Genomic DNA, 15,663 nt, shown 5'->3' on the forward strand with positions numbered 1-15,663 from the left:
TAAGTTTACCATTGGAGATTTTATTCTGCTCACAAAACACTGTTTATAAATTGCACTATTGATAAAAGGAAATGTTTTAATACAGGATGGTAAAAACCAACTGCGTTCAACAAAAATGTGAACGAATATTCCGTGAGTGAGTTTCCAAGTTCTATGGATCGAAGGATGACTTATGCCATATCACATCTATAATCTAGGTTTAAATTAAGTTTCACAAGAGAGAAAACTATCAAAATGGTCTACAGTGACCGTCAATTATCTTTAATTACTTATCTAACTTGTCGTAAATTACAGTGGCTGATGTGGCTTCTCAATAACTATATAACAGAAAAATCATCATGTTTCAGATTTTTACTTCAAGTGGCAAATGTGAACACCATGAGCTTTAATTGCCGATCGACACTAGTATTACGCAAAAAGGGGGTGTAACAGATGAGACTTCTGCAGTGCTGAGTGAAGCTTTATGCGCTGTTATGTAGCATCAGGTGCGTTCATTACCTTGTCGGTGTTCGTCACTGAGCGGCGTGCAGCACAGCTCCGCTCACCTCTCCGTCTCGGAATTAACTCTCTCCTAACTTCTCCTTACTACAATTAACTGAAGTTGGTTTAAAAAAAAACTATCTGGCTGTGTTTTCATCTGACCAATCAGGGTCTCAATGTTAACCTGAAGCTCCGCCCACAAAAATTCTGTCTATCCAATAAAAAACGTGATACTTTTCGTGGTGGGGCAATGTTTTAAAGTTTGCAACGTAACAGAGACGCGAAAAAGTCTCACGCTAAAACTTGCAGCTGGTGTGGACCTTTTAGTGTTATCGTAAGATCTATACTGTTCTTCTGGAGGGCTCTAGCTTTTAACATGGGCTGGGGGGTGGACCTAGCGGTTAGTTGGCGACGTGGGTGTCCGTCCCTTGTCGTAGGGCCTTCAGCTTAACACGGTTCTGCTCTCGGCTTCTGTTCTCGTTTCTCCCCTCTGAACTGCGTCTGTCTCACGGTAGGAAGGTATGACATGCATTTAGGCATTCTTGTGTTAGTCTGTGGTATTCCATTTGCTCACTCGTTACTCGTATTACTTTGGGTAATTTAATGTCACGATTTATTCGGAGCTATGTGACATACTACTGGATTTGCTTATCATGTCAGGGTTTTCATGGAAGGTGTTGGATTTGCCTGACACTTTCAGAAAAAAGTGCTGAATTACTTATTGAAAGCTCCTTATAGTACTGCTGCTACTGCTTCTGGTTTCTGCCCACACCAAGAACTAGAGCACTACGCTACACTACACTACGATGACAGCTAGCGCTAAACTAAAATACACAAAGAGGAAAAAAGTAATGAATACAGGTAGATACATACTGTTCACTTCTTCACAAAAGCACGTAAGAAAGCAACTGAACTAAACGCCGAATGCACACAGGGTAAAGCTGTTCTTGGTAGCTTCTCGCTGGTCTACGACTGCCAACACCCCTGCAAAATACATAACACGCTCCGAAGTTAAGGAATATTGTATGAACATTCTCCTCAAAATCAGTGTCTGACATACGTTCCAGTTGCATGAACACAATTGGGATATGGATTTTGGTGACAAACGTATGAAAGATGGCGGATATTAGAAACCACTAGAAATTATGCTACATTTGCCTGTGGGTAAAATGGGTTAGGAACAGATTTTTGCTAGAGGAATTGCTATATTTGACAAACTATACCTGTAACTTAAGAATTTTTCGTGAACAGTGAAATTCGTGAATTTTGTAGTTCTGTCCATGTATGTTTTATTATTACTTCATAACAGACTATGTGATTATTAATACACTCTCATTAATTGTAGGGGTACTGGCTTGTCTCTTTACAGACTGACGTGGCCACTGTTGCTTTCCCACAACAAGTCCAACATAGCTCAGTGGTAAACCTACGGAAAGTGCTAGCGAGGATCCATGTGAGCAGAAGACATCAGGTCACAGAACAGTTCAACTAAACAACATCTTTCATTTATCTGACTTCACAACTAATAGCAAAAACTGTTAAACTGTAATCATTCACACAAGTTAAACCAACTACACCAATGTGTACTGAAAACTTGAAGCCAATAAGAGTAACAGGAAATATGTTAGTGTGAATTTTTGCCCAAAGTTGAGTTTTACAATTATAAAAGACTTTCGTCAGATGGCTCAAATTGTTCAAACGTCTCAAATGGCTCTGAGCACTATGCGACTTAACTTCTGAGGCCATCAGTCGCCTAGAACTCAGAACTAATGAAACCTAACTAACCTAACGACATCACACACATACATGCCCGAGGCAGGGTTCGAACCTGCGACCGCAGACTGTAGCGGTTATAACCGCACCTTCACTGCGGCCGGCGATTTCGTAATAGCAGTTCGTCAGCCAGTCCAGTCTTTGCCTCCGCTCATGGGTACAACTGAACAAACAGTTCGATAAAACAACAGAACAGAGAAAAGTTTTTTTCAAATGTGTGTGAAATCCTATGGGACTTAACTGCTAAGGTAATCAGTCTATAAGCTTACACACTACTTAACCTAAATTATCCGAAGGACAAACACACACACCCATGCCCGAGGGAGGACTCGAACCTTCTCCGGGATCAGCCTCACAGTTCATGACTGCAGCACCACAGACCGCTCGGCTAATCCCACGCGGCGAGAAAAGCTTACACTGTAAAATAGTCACAAGATACAACTTATTAATGCAAGCGAACATCGGACAAAAACACTCATGACAATAAACTAACCAGTTGGAGGTAGAGCTATTACCCATGCAGAAACGTGATTTCATTTTCATGTGTATCCTCTAATCAGCATGTGACTAACTATAAGCCTTTAAACCGATAGCTTAAAACATTAAAGTAATAAAAGTATTGTAGTTCTGTAACAGAAATGTTAAATGCATTTAAAATTAGACTAATAAAACTTAAACTTATTAGCTAATGCAATAGTACAGCGTGCAGAACAGTTTTATAATTTTTTTCTTCTTTGATTAGCACAACGGGGAGCGCAACAGGTAGCATAAAGTCCACTGACTGCGCAATACATGCTTTAAATAAAACTGTGATTCCTTATAACCCATTGCAAGAGAAATCATGAAGATGTGATTGATAATTTTAAAAAAGGTAACCATTTTTAAAAAAATAGCTTAAAACAAAAGTATCTGGATAGACTAAACAATTAATCTTTAGTTATACTATTAATACGCCGAGGCATCGAACTCATGTGATGCTCATCTTTATGAGTGCAGCTGAATGACTTCTCCAACATGTTTACATTAATTCCAACACGTGACCCAGTCACGCACGGCCGACGTTCCGCAGACTGCAAATGGCTTCATATCGCTGGACACGTAGTTCACTTTGCTAGGCCTCAGATTTATCACATAAATCACGAAATGATTTTGTTCATAGCTGCGGTTCAAAAGCTGCAAAGTTTTTCAACAAAAATGAATAGTCATCCGCTACACAACAAAACCTTTATTGAGTTCACTTTACCGGTTTCGACATTTTAAACTGACATCAACTCACAATGAAAACTAATTTGTTTTTTAATTGTATAGCTTCTCTGTTAAGTGATGTACAGTGACCTACTTCATGTCCAGCTCTTGTTGTGTCTGATTACCAGTCGAGGATTTTAAAATAATTTTATTTTATCGTTTCTGTCCAGTATGTACTAATGGCTTTTATGTAATATAGAATTTTTACGCTCTGACAATGTCTTCTGGGTATAAACACTAAAGGATACTTATTTTTAACGTGCAATGTCACACACTGACTTTCTAAAACGACTACCATGGCTCATTAGCTTCCCACACTAATTAGCTCCGACATACGCTACAGGCACGTTTAAACACAGCAAGTGAACTCGTAAACACGCACTGGGGCTCCTCGCACGCCTTCGACTGTGTGATGTCGATGATTTTGGTTTGTAGAGCGTTCAACGTCGTAGCCGTCAGCGTCCACATAGATTCCCAAAATTTTCACTTTGTACTCTCGAGATTTTCGTGAATGTTGATGGAATGATGAGGACAACACAGATAGATACACAGTCCCTGGGAGGAGAAAATACCCAACCCGGCCGTGAATCGAATCCGGGACCCTGAGACCCACAGGCAGCAACCCGAACCACTAAACCACCAGCTGCATCCACTCCCTGCTACCGAAGCCGGACTACGGCTCACTTACCTGATTCCTGCTAACCCGCTTCCAGCGGGCGGCCTCGTCTCAAGGATACTTAACAGTTCCACATATCGCCATTGCAGTGGCACATAGCGCCACGATAAGCTGATAATCACATTTGAACAGTTTACCTTTCTTCATTTACCTCACTTTACATGGTAATGATATTATTTTCGTATGTCTGTTTGCTTAAGACTTGGTCTATGGTTTACCCTCTTTTGTTAATCATTTTACATGGCTTTATAAGGTTGAATGCGTATTTGCGCTTCAACTGCTTCAAAAATCTTATAGTTTGTATGTGCACGAGGCCTCCCACTTAAACGTTTCAGGGCAAATATCTGTGGAACAACAACAGACATTGAAAAATAACTTCCATGGGTATGAATGTAAGGCACGGGCTCCTGAAAATAAATGCTGTGAGACATTGTAAAACGTATGCAAATATTATTTTCAATACTGTTTTTATGGAACCCCATATTATTTTTTACGCATTCAGTAACTAGGGAAAGCAGAAAACAACGGAGTTGGTTTCATCGCAATACGTCAAAGACATCTCGAGAAATTGCTAACCGGAGTTTGACGCTTAAACGAAAGGCGCAGCAAAAATAGCTGTTCTGGCAGCCACTGCAGTAAACCCTCACGCCACTTCTCGAGAAATGGAGAGACTGGTGGGAATCTCTCAGACAAGCATTCTGCGCATTCTTCTCAGGCACAAATACCGCCAGAATCAAGTGTCGCTACATCAAGGGCTAGATGGCAAGACTTCCAAATTCGCCTGCAATACTGTCAGTGCGTTCTGCTGCAAGGGTATGATTTCATGCAAAGGGTACTGTCTACCAATGAAGCCAAGGTTAGAAACCATGGGATCTTCAACCTACACAATATGCATGATCACCGGAAAACGCACGGTGGCATTGTCAGGTAGAACGTTAGACGTCAAAGGTGTGCCAATTTACGGTGTGGTATTGTAGGACAACACATCATCGGTCTGTACGTCATTGAAGACACTCTGAGTGGGTGACAGTAAGAGCGGTTGTTCAGATGTACTTTACCTCGACTGATGCAAGTCTTACGTCGACATTTGCGTTAAATAATGTGGCATCGTCGTGATGGATGCCCTGCGCACCAACAGCTATTAAATTGATGGATTTCCAGCAATCTCACCGGACTTCACCCCTCTTCAGAAACTATAGCAAGGATCAATAAAGCACAAACGAGTAAACACTTTCCTTATTTTTCATTGTGCCTGACTAGACATTTTTATTATTCCCAGTCCACTTAATGGTAGTGTAAATAGCAATGAGTACAGCGTAGTACGTCAATCACTTGCGATTACGATCAAAGTGGGGTTCACGCTTGCATCTCGAGGTGTGCAACATCGGCGCGCTTCGTTTATTTCGAGCGTCACCTTCACTTTGCTACTTTTCTGCAGGTGCATGTAATTAACGTATTGCGATGCAATCAAAGCCATTCTTTTTGTAATTTTTCATGTTATCGATTGCTTCCATTTAAGAAGCACAAGTTTGTGTTGTAACTAACACTTGTTCACGTTTTAGAAAGTCATATTATTTACTTTGATGAGCCCCTGCCTTACATTCACACCAGTGTAAGTCATTTTCTAATATCTATTGATGTTCCAGAGATATTTCTGCTGAAACGCTTTAGAGTGTCACCCGATATAGGAGTGTTCAATGCCGTTCATATCATCAGTATGTTGGTTGACTTCCGTCGCACATACTACATACGACGTGAGACATAAAAGTTGACTGTTTGCTACTCATCGAACGAATCATATATTTCCTTCGATGTCACTCTACTTCATTTATTATGTTGCAAAGATATGTTGTGGTTCTTATTTTACATCTGTGTTAACAAACCTGTTCTATATATATTGCCAATCCTTTGTAGGATACTGCCACCCGATTCTTATCTTGACGTTGGTTTACCAACGATTAGAGTCTGTTTCACTTCTTATGATGACAACATTCCACTAGAATTACTGGGTTGGGTTGGGTTGTTTGGGGAAGGAGACCAGACAGCGAGGTCATCGGTCTCATCGGATTAGGGAAGGATGAGGGAGAAAGTCGGCCGTGCCCTCTCAGAGGAACCATCCCGGCATTTGCCCGGAGCGATTTAGGGAAATCGCAGGAAACCTAAATCAGGATGGCCGGAAGCGGGATTGAACCATCGTCCTCCCGTTAGAACTACTGACAGCCTTGGGAGAGCCAGTCCTAACAAAACTCTACCATCTGGTGAGCAAGATGTATGAGACATGCGAAATACCCTCAGACTCCAAGAAGAATATCATAATTCCAATACCAAAGAAAACAGCTGTTGACAGATGTGAAAATTACCGAATTATCAGTTTAATAAGCCACGGCTGCAAAATACTAACACGAATTCTTTACAGACGAATGGAAAAACTGGTAGAAGCCGACCACGGGGATGATCGTTTTAGATTCCGTAGAAATGTTCGAACACGTAAGGAAATACTGACCCTACGACGTATCTTAGAAAATACTTATCTTAGAAAATAGAGTAAGGAAAGGCGAACCTACGTTTCTAGCCTTTTTAGACTTTGCAGACCTTTGACAATGTTGAGTGGAATACTCACTTTCAAACTCTGAAAGTAGCGGGGGTAAAATACAGGGAGCGAAAGGATATTTACAATTTGTACAGAAACCAGATGGCAGTTATAAGAGTCGAGGGGCACGAAACGGAAGCAGTGCCTGGAAAGGGAGTGAGACAGGGTTTTAACGTCTCCCTGTTGTTATTCAGTCCGTATGTTGAGCAAGCAGTAAACGAAACAAAACAAAAATTCGGAGCAGGAATTAAAATCCATGGAGAAGAAATAATAACTTTGAGGTTCGCCGACGACATTGTAATTCTGTCAGAGTCAGCAAAGGACCTGGAAGAGCAGCTGAACGGAATGGACAGTGTCCTGAAAGGAGGATATAAGATGAACATCAATAAAAGCAAAACGAGGATAATGGAATATAGTCGAATTAAATCGGGTGATTCTGAGACTAGGAAATGAGACCCTTAATGTATTAATGGAGTTTTGCTATTTGGGGAGCAAAATAACTGATGATGGTCGAAGTAGAGAGGATATAAAGTGTAGACTGGCAATGGCAAGGAAAGCGTTTGTGAAGAAGAGAAATTTGTTAACATCGAGTATTGATTTAAGTGTCAGGAAGTCGATTCTGAAAGGATTTGTGTGGAGTGTAGCCATGTTTGTAAGTGAAACATGGGCGATAAATAGTTTAGACAAGAAGAGAATAGAAGCTTTCGAAATGTGGTGCTACAGAAGAATGATGAAGATTAGATGGGTAGATGACATAACTAATGACGAGGTTTTGAACAGAATTGTGGAGAAGGGGAGTTTGTGGCACAACTTGACTAGAAGAAGGGATCGGTTGGTAGGACATGTTCTGAGGCATCAAAGGATCACCAATTTAGTACTGGAGGGCAGCGTGGAGGGTAGATATCGTAGAGGGAGACCAAGAGATGAATACACTAAGCAAATTCAGAAGGATGTGGGCTGCTGTAGGTACTGGGAGATGAAGAAGCTTGCACAGGATAGAGTAACATGGACAGCTGCATCAAACCAGTCTCAGAACTGAAGACCACAACAACAACAAACTCCTTAAAACTGGTTAGTCGTTTCTGCTGCACCCTGTATTATTCCACAGATGGAATACCAAAAGTGATAATTGAGGGGCATACATTCCCCAAAGCTACGAAACTAATTAGATGCACTTCTGATATGGAGCCATTTCAGAATGCTTAAGTGTGCTAATGAACTATAAACTTACTGCTATTTCCCCAACTTGAGGAGGAAGGTACAGAGAATAATCATATCATGCACCAAATAATGAGGGCATGCTGTTCAAATCGCCAAAGGAAGTGGATAGATTACTTACCAGATTTTGAGGTTATTGTGAATATTCTACCCCATCCGTCAACAAGAATTACACCTGTGGAACTAATGTTTGAGAAAGAAGAAAACTATGAATTTGTCAATAGCTTATCCAAATTACAGAATGGGAAACCGAGTTGGGAAGAATAAATGCAAATTGCCTTACTTAACATGGCTACAGAGGCTAGGAAGAGGAGACTAAAGCACAACAGTAGTTTAAGAAGAGGGCAAACCTTTATTGTGGGGGATAGGATGCTCATAAGGAATCACCCTCAGGCACCACTGTTAAAGAAACACTGTAAGAAATGGCAGATGCTGTTTGTAGGTCCTTTTGAGATAAAAGACTTCCACATCCTGGTGCCTACTTATTATCATACCCAGGAACTAAGAAAGTGAAGGGACTGCCCTCACCAAGACATAAAGAAGTATTATACAAAGAGATAGAGAGAAAGATCTTGATTCATTACTTATGTTAGATGTTTTAAAGACTTTTTCCAGAATGTAGAACTAATGTAAATTAAGTTTAAGTAGTAAGAATTATAGAATTATAAGATAGTTATGCTAGTTAATTTTATTGCTGGCGAAAATAAGTACTGAAATAATAATTTTTTCGTAATGCGAGGCCACAGTCATAACATATTTCTTGAAAGTCAGTACCACCATTCGACTGTTGTTTATTTACAGTGTCACATTTACACTTACACATTGATGATTTTGGCTTCAAAGTGCCATTGCCAAGTCTCTTAAGTGTTATAAATTGCCTTAGATGTTATACTGTCGTATTAAAATACATTATTAGACACATTGTCTAAGAGTCGATATTTCTGACACAAATATCGAGTCTTAGACAATGTGTCTAATAATGTATTTTAATACGACAGTATGCCATCTTATGCAATTTATAACACTTAAAACACTTGATAATGCCTCTTTGATGCCGCAATCATCATTATGTAAGTGTAAATGTAACACTATAAATAAAGAACAGTCTAATGGCCGTACTGACTAAAGAAGTACCGAAGCAATTTTGGGACAGGAAATTGCTCGTCATCACGCATATATATCAGGCCAGGAAGTAATTTTTGGGATATTGGCCACTAACTAAGACTATGGGTGTGCATGTCATAGTCTTGTGATTGGCTTCCCTTGTAATAGGCGGATATGCAGGTTCAAAATGATTATTGAACGTGTAGTTGGAGATTGCTTTAACGAAGGGACTTTGACAGAAGCCCGTGAAGTAGTTGCTATTGTAATAATTAAAAAATGCACGGCCAGAATAAGTACATGTAAACGTAACATTTCCTGAAAAGTTAATTACTGACTGAAGTGTATTTTGTAAATGCCCTAGGACACTCTGTAACTGTTGAGAGGGCATGGGCAATAAGAATTAGTGCAGAGAAATTTTGATGTAGTCAAGCCGTGTTGAGATAAATAAAAATGGATATTTGTGACTGGAAACGGAATCCAAGGGGAAGCAGTTTCAGACGTTTAATAAGTGTTCCATGAATGACACAAACGTTACAGGTGATATGGAGTGAAAGTCGATCCGAATCTACCATGTCAGTGCAGATACGTGTTACCATAGCAATCGACTAACTCCATTTATTTAAGAGACTAGGAGAATAATGGGTAAGGGGTCGAAATGCTTATACTTTTAATTTTTTCATGTTCGCAACAACCCAGTCCTGATCCCGATGCGAGTCCATGTCCACGTGGTCCAATGCACGGGCCAACCCAATCCTCATCAGTCAATTGTAAAATCTAATAACCGCTAAGAACGATTAATCATTGGTGAAGGGTGAACGGAACTCAGGTTGGATGACCTTACTCCAGGTTTATCATGGTTTTCCTCGGAGTCAGGGGAAGGTCAGAAATCTAACAAGGCCATGGAAATACCAATCGCCAGTTGCAAAATGTGTTTGGTAATCATAACCTGAGAGGAGAAGCAACGCGGAACTTGCTACTACATATTAAATAAGATGCCGGCTTTTTATGACGAGGGCACACTACTAATGCAACTTTCCTTAAATTACTGTACACAATAAATGTTGCGCCAAGCTTCACAATAAACGATGCAGCTAATGAAGAATAGGTTCGTGGAAACTTGTGCACAATATTTACTCTCCCGTGAGGCGGCATATGATATTCAAGCCATATCTTCACTAGTCCGAGATATTTCACTTGTTTATCAATTTATTATTGGTATTAACAGCTGGCGAGCCACTAATAGGTAAAATTGATGAAATACATCGAGTCAGGGTATTTGGCCTGCAGGAGGAACGCGTTTACTGTGAGAAATAGAGTTTATCCGTGGCGTGCGGTCGCCTATAATAAGATTTTTGCGATCGGAAAAACACTGGCTATACAGAAGTGTTGATGTATGGATCTATGGGATTCAGAAGCGCATAACTGCCGATTGCTGAGCACCGTTTTGTAAGAAATAATCTGGTTCAGTGTTCAATAAAGGAAGAGAGAAGGATCTGAGATTTTATCATTGTTAACCTACGAAGATGAGTTAAATGATAACTTTAAATTTGTAATAACAAATCGAAATTTCGCGCCGTCATCCTGTAAGTTGGTGAGCGTGCTACAGAACGGCCTGTAGGTTGCAGCATAGTGGAGACGCACACATACCGTCGCAATGTCAGTGTAAAGATGGCCGCCCCACTTGCGACTTGCACCAGGGAAGAACAGCATTATGTTATTCGGGTTTTGCATAGTGAAGGTCTGAAGCCTGTTGAAATTCATCGACGAATGAAGGTTCAGTTCGCTGATGCATGTTTGTCACAGCAGCAAGTCTACGAATGGAGTAGGAAGTTCGCAAATGGTGTGACTTAAGTGGAAGATTCTCCTCGTCCAGGTCAGCCACAGAACAATGCAGCACATGAAGCCGTAGTGAAGGAAAACCGCCGAGTGACACTGAATGATACTGCAGCATGTTTACAGATTAGTCATGGGTGTGTAGTGTCTGCAAGATGGCTGCCACGGCAGCTGACTCCTAAAATGAGAGAACGACGTGTTGATGCTTGTGGAGAACTTCTTCGGCCCTTTGAACGAAAAGGTGATGGCTTCCTTGCAAGAATCATTACTGGGGACGAAACCTGGGTTCACTTTCACAAACCGGAAATAAAGAGAGCGGGCAAGGAATGGCGCCATTCCTCATCACCAAAACCGAAGAAGTTTAGAACAGAACCATCAGCAGGGAAGGTTACGCTGACTCTCTCTTGGAACGGAAAAAGCGTCATTTTGGACCATTACATGCCTAGAGGGACAACTGTCATCAGTGCATCATACACAACTCTCCTAAAAAATCATCTGCGGCCTGAAATCAAAGAAAAGCGACGTGGATTGCTGTCAGCAGATGTCCTTTTCCAACATGACAATGCAAGGCACCACACTGCCCGTAGAACAGTTGCAACAATCACAGACCTGCATTTTGAGTGTCTTCCTCATCCACCATACTCACCAGACCTTGCCCCTCGTGATTTCCATATGTTTGGACCACTCAAAAACGCAATTGTAGGAAAGAAGTTCCGTTCTGATGACGAGGTATGCCACGTGGTGCATGTGTGGTTGCGCGGATTACCAAAATAATTTTTTTTCTAAGGGAATTTATGCAACGAAACATCCTGGCAGATTAAAACTGTGTGCCCGACCGAGACACGAATTCCGGACCTTTGACTTTCGCGGGCAAGTGCTCTACCATCTGAGCTACCGAAGCACGACTCACGCCCGGTACTCACAGCTTTACTTCTGCCAGTATCTCGTCTCTTACCTTCCAAACTTTACAGAAGCTCTTCTGCGAACCTTGCAGAACTAGCACTCCTGAAAGAAAGGATATAGCGGAGACATGGCTTAGCCACAGCCTGGGGGATGTTTCTAGAATGAGATTTTCACTCTGCAGCGGAGTGTTCGCTGATATGAAACTTCCTTGCAGATTAAAACTGTGATGCACTTTGTAAGCGCTGGAGGACTTGCATTGAGCGTGGGGGAGATTATGTTAAAAAGTGATACAGCTTTGTATCACTTCTGCACAATATATAATATTTAAAACAGTAATTAAGGTTTTCATTTGACTCATCCTCGTATGTGAGAATATATGGAAATCCAATAAAAGGTTATTCGGTTAATCTCAATCATTTTCTGAAGTGAATTTTGAAACGAAAGCACTTAGCAACTTTCAACAAATGTTAAACATAACCTCAAATATTTTCTAAACTTTTTCTTGTCTATATCCTTAATGTCAAATATTTAACGTATTAATTCATTTGTGAAGTAATCTGAGGTTTTAAGCTTTTTTATACAGGGGAGTCTGCTTCCTTAAAGAATCTGGGGTTCATTGTGCACTAACTATCTGGAAAGAAGCGCTGTAGGGTTAATAAGTATCTACATCCCACAGGGGTGAGAATAAAAACAGAGCACGAAGTAATGGCCGCTATCGACAGGGGATCTCAAGTTGATTCCGTATTTCTAGATTTCCGGAAAGCTTTTGACACCGTTCCTCACAAGCGACTTCTAATCAAGCTGCGGAGCTATGGGGTATCGTCTCAGTTGTGCGACTGGATTCGTGATTTCCTGTCAGGAAGGTCGCAGTTCGTAGTAATAGACGGCAAATCATCGAGTAAAACTGAAGTGATATCAGGTGTTCCCCAGGGAAGCGTCCTGGGACCTCTACTGTTCCTGATCTATATAAATGACCTGGGTGACAATCTGAGCAGTTCTCTTAGGTTGTTCGCAGATGATGCTGTAATTTACCGTCTAGTAAGGTCATCCGAAGACCAGTATCAGCTGCAAAGCGATTTAGAAAAGATTTGTGTATGGTGTGTCAGGTGGCAGTTGACGCTAAATAACGAAAAGTGTGAGATGATCCACATGAGTTCCAAAAGAAATCCGTTGGAATTCGATTACTCGATAAATAGTACAATTCTCAAGGCTGTCAATTCAACTAAATACCTGGGTGTTAAAATTACGAACCACTTCAGTTGGAAGCACCACATAGATAATATTGTCGGGAAGGCGAGCCAAAGGTTGCGTTTCATTTGCAGGACACTTAGAAGATGCAACAAGTCCACTAAAGGGACAGCTTACACTACACTCGTTCGTCCTCTGTTAGAATATTGCTGCGCGGTGTGGGATCCTTACCAGGTGGGATTGACGGAGGACATCGAAAGGGTGCAAAAAAGGGCAGCTCGTCTTGTATTATCACGTAATAGGGGAGAGAGTGTGGCAGATATGATAGACGAGTTGGGATGGAAGTCATTACAGCATAGACGTTTTTCGTCGCGGCGAGACCTTTTTACGAAATTTCAGTCACCAACTTTCTCTTCCGAATGCGAAAATATTTTGTTGAGCCCAACCTACATAGGTAGGAATGATCATCAAAATAAAATAAGAGAAATCAGAGCTCGAACAGAAAGGTTTAGGTGTTCGTTTTTCCCGCTCGCAGTTCGGGTGTGGAATAGTAGAGAGATAGTATGATTGTGGTTCGATGAACCCTCTGCCAAGCACTTAAATGTGAATTGCAGAGTAGTCATGTAGATGTAGATGTAGATATTGAAGCATAGCTCAGGAACAAATTGAGCTATTTTAACCAAACTTGTTACGTACATTTGCTATTATATGTATAGAACAGTGTAGGAGTAATATTACACACTACCAATAAGGGAGAGGGTGAGAATGACAAGGGATGACTTAAAACGACTTGCTGTCAGTTATTTCCTGTGTTTGGTTAGCTTGGAATAGTTTGGAAGTATGAAGTGCAATTAGTTGCTTATTTGTGCTGTTCGGTGTGTCAACCAGTTGTGAGATAATAATTTTGTCAACGTGTCTCGGGACCTAAGATCATCCATCCCTAGAGAAACTTAACATCGTATGCACAACAGAACAGCAGCAGAGAACTAGACATATGCATATCTTTAGCGTCTCGTACGCTCCTCGATCGATTTCAACCAAACATGGTACACACATTACTCACCATCTGCAAAGAAATCCTGTGGGGACAAAAACCACCAAACTCCCTTTGGTGTGCGCGTTCCGGTAATAACGTGGGCATTAAAGGCATGGGGTGTACAGAGAGAAGAGGGGACAAGAAGATGCTGAGGCAGAGAGGGGAGAGCGGAGGATATGGACGGAGTGGGTGGAGGAGAAGATGAACAGGGGGGGGGGGGGGTGAAGAAGACTGACAGAGGGTGGGGAAGGGGGGGAGGAGAATGTTGTGTCGGCTACTATGGAGACAGCTTCGACACAAACAAAGAACGAGAGAAGTTGCGACAGCTGGTGGCAGGAGTCGAATCATCTGTACCCAACACTTGAAGCTTAATGTAACCCTTAACTCCCTAAAAATAAAATAAAAGTAACTTAACCTGATTCGCTGAACGCAGGCTAAGTATTGTCTTCCTGACAGTACTGATGGTCTCGAATTCTGCCACTGAAATGGGCTGACCATAGATGCGCGATTTCTTAAATCAGTGTTGACAGAGGCGCGTAACTCTGTCTTCCTGGAGGTGTTTCGACTGGCGCGCGGGTCAGCGCTTTGTTGATATCGTTTTGCTGATCGGTGTGTAGTCGATGCTTCAGGACTGCACAGATAAGATGGATAGAGAAAGGGGGGAGGAGGGCAAAGAAATGGAGGGAAGAGGAGATAGACAAGGATTGGATAGGGAGATGGAGCGCAGGTGGATAGAGAGAGAGGAGGAGATGGACAGAGAGAGGTGAGAGATGAATAAAATGAGGGTGTAGAGAGAAATGGACAGAGAGGAGAAGGAGGACAAAATGGACAGAAGGAGGAGGGAAGAGGAGATGGACTAACAGAACGCTGGAATAAACACTAGGGCAACGCCAGGTTTCTTAACTGGTTTAATATAAAGTTTTTTGTAAGCTGCTCTCATGATGTGTCTAGCAACTGTAACATAACGTTTTTCCTCGCATATCAGGAAGACATGACAGAGCCGAAAATGTGTTGAGAATATTGTTGGAGATGAATTAATAACTGTTGCAGTATAACGAATGTCCACGTCGATGTAAAGGTGAAATATACAGTCATTTTATTGTTTTTTATAGGATGTTGGTGGATAGAGATGGGATTTCTCCATCAGTCCTCTGACTTGCTTGATGCTGCCTGGCAAACTCTTTCTTTCAGAGTACCATTCACACGCCACGTCCCCAATTACTTTTGGATATATTCCGCCAGCCGCGGTGGCCGAGCGGTTCTAGGCACTTCAGTCTGCAACCGTGCGGCTGCTACGGTCGCAGTTTCGAATCCTGCCTCGGACATGGATGTGTGTGCTGTCCTTCGGTTAGTTAGGTTTAAGTAGTTCTAAGTTCTAGGGGACTGATGATCTCAGATGTTAAGTCCCATGGTGCTCAGAGCCTTTTGAACCTTTTTTTTATATATTCCCACTACTGCCTTCTCGTACCGTTTGTACTCCGTGGACAGTAGCGGCCCTATCACAGTTCCTTGGGGTACTACTGAACTCTATTGATTTTTTTTTTTTAAGATCGAAGTGGAGGGAAGTGGTAGTAGAGCAGAATAATGTTTGCAAGTGTCGACAACAAATCACACGCT

This window comes from Schistocerca gregaria, chromosome 1, assembly GCF_023897955.1.
Source record: "Schistocerca gregaria isolate iqSchGreg1 chromosome 1, iqSchGreg1.2, whole genome shotgun sequence".
In the NCBI taxonomy this organism is placed as follows: Eukaryota; Metazoa; Arthropoda; class Insecta; order Orthoptera; family Acrididae; genus Schistocerca; species Schistocerca gregaria.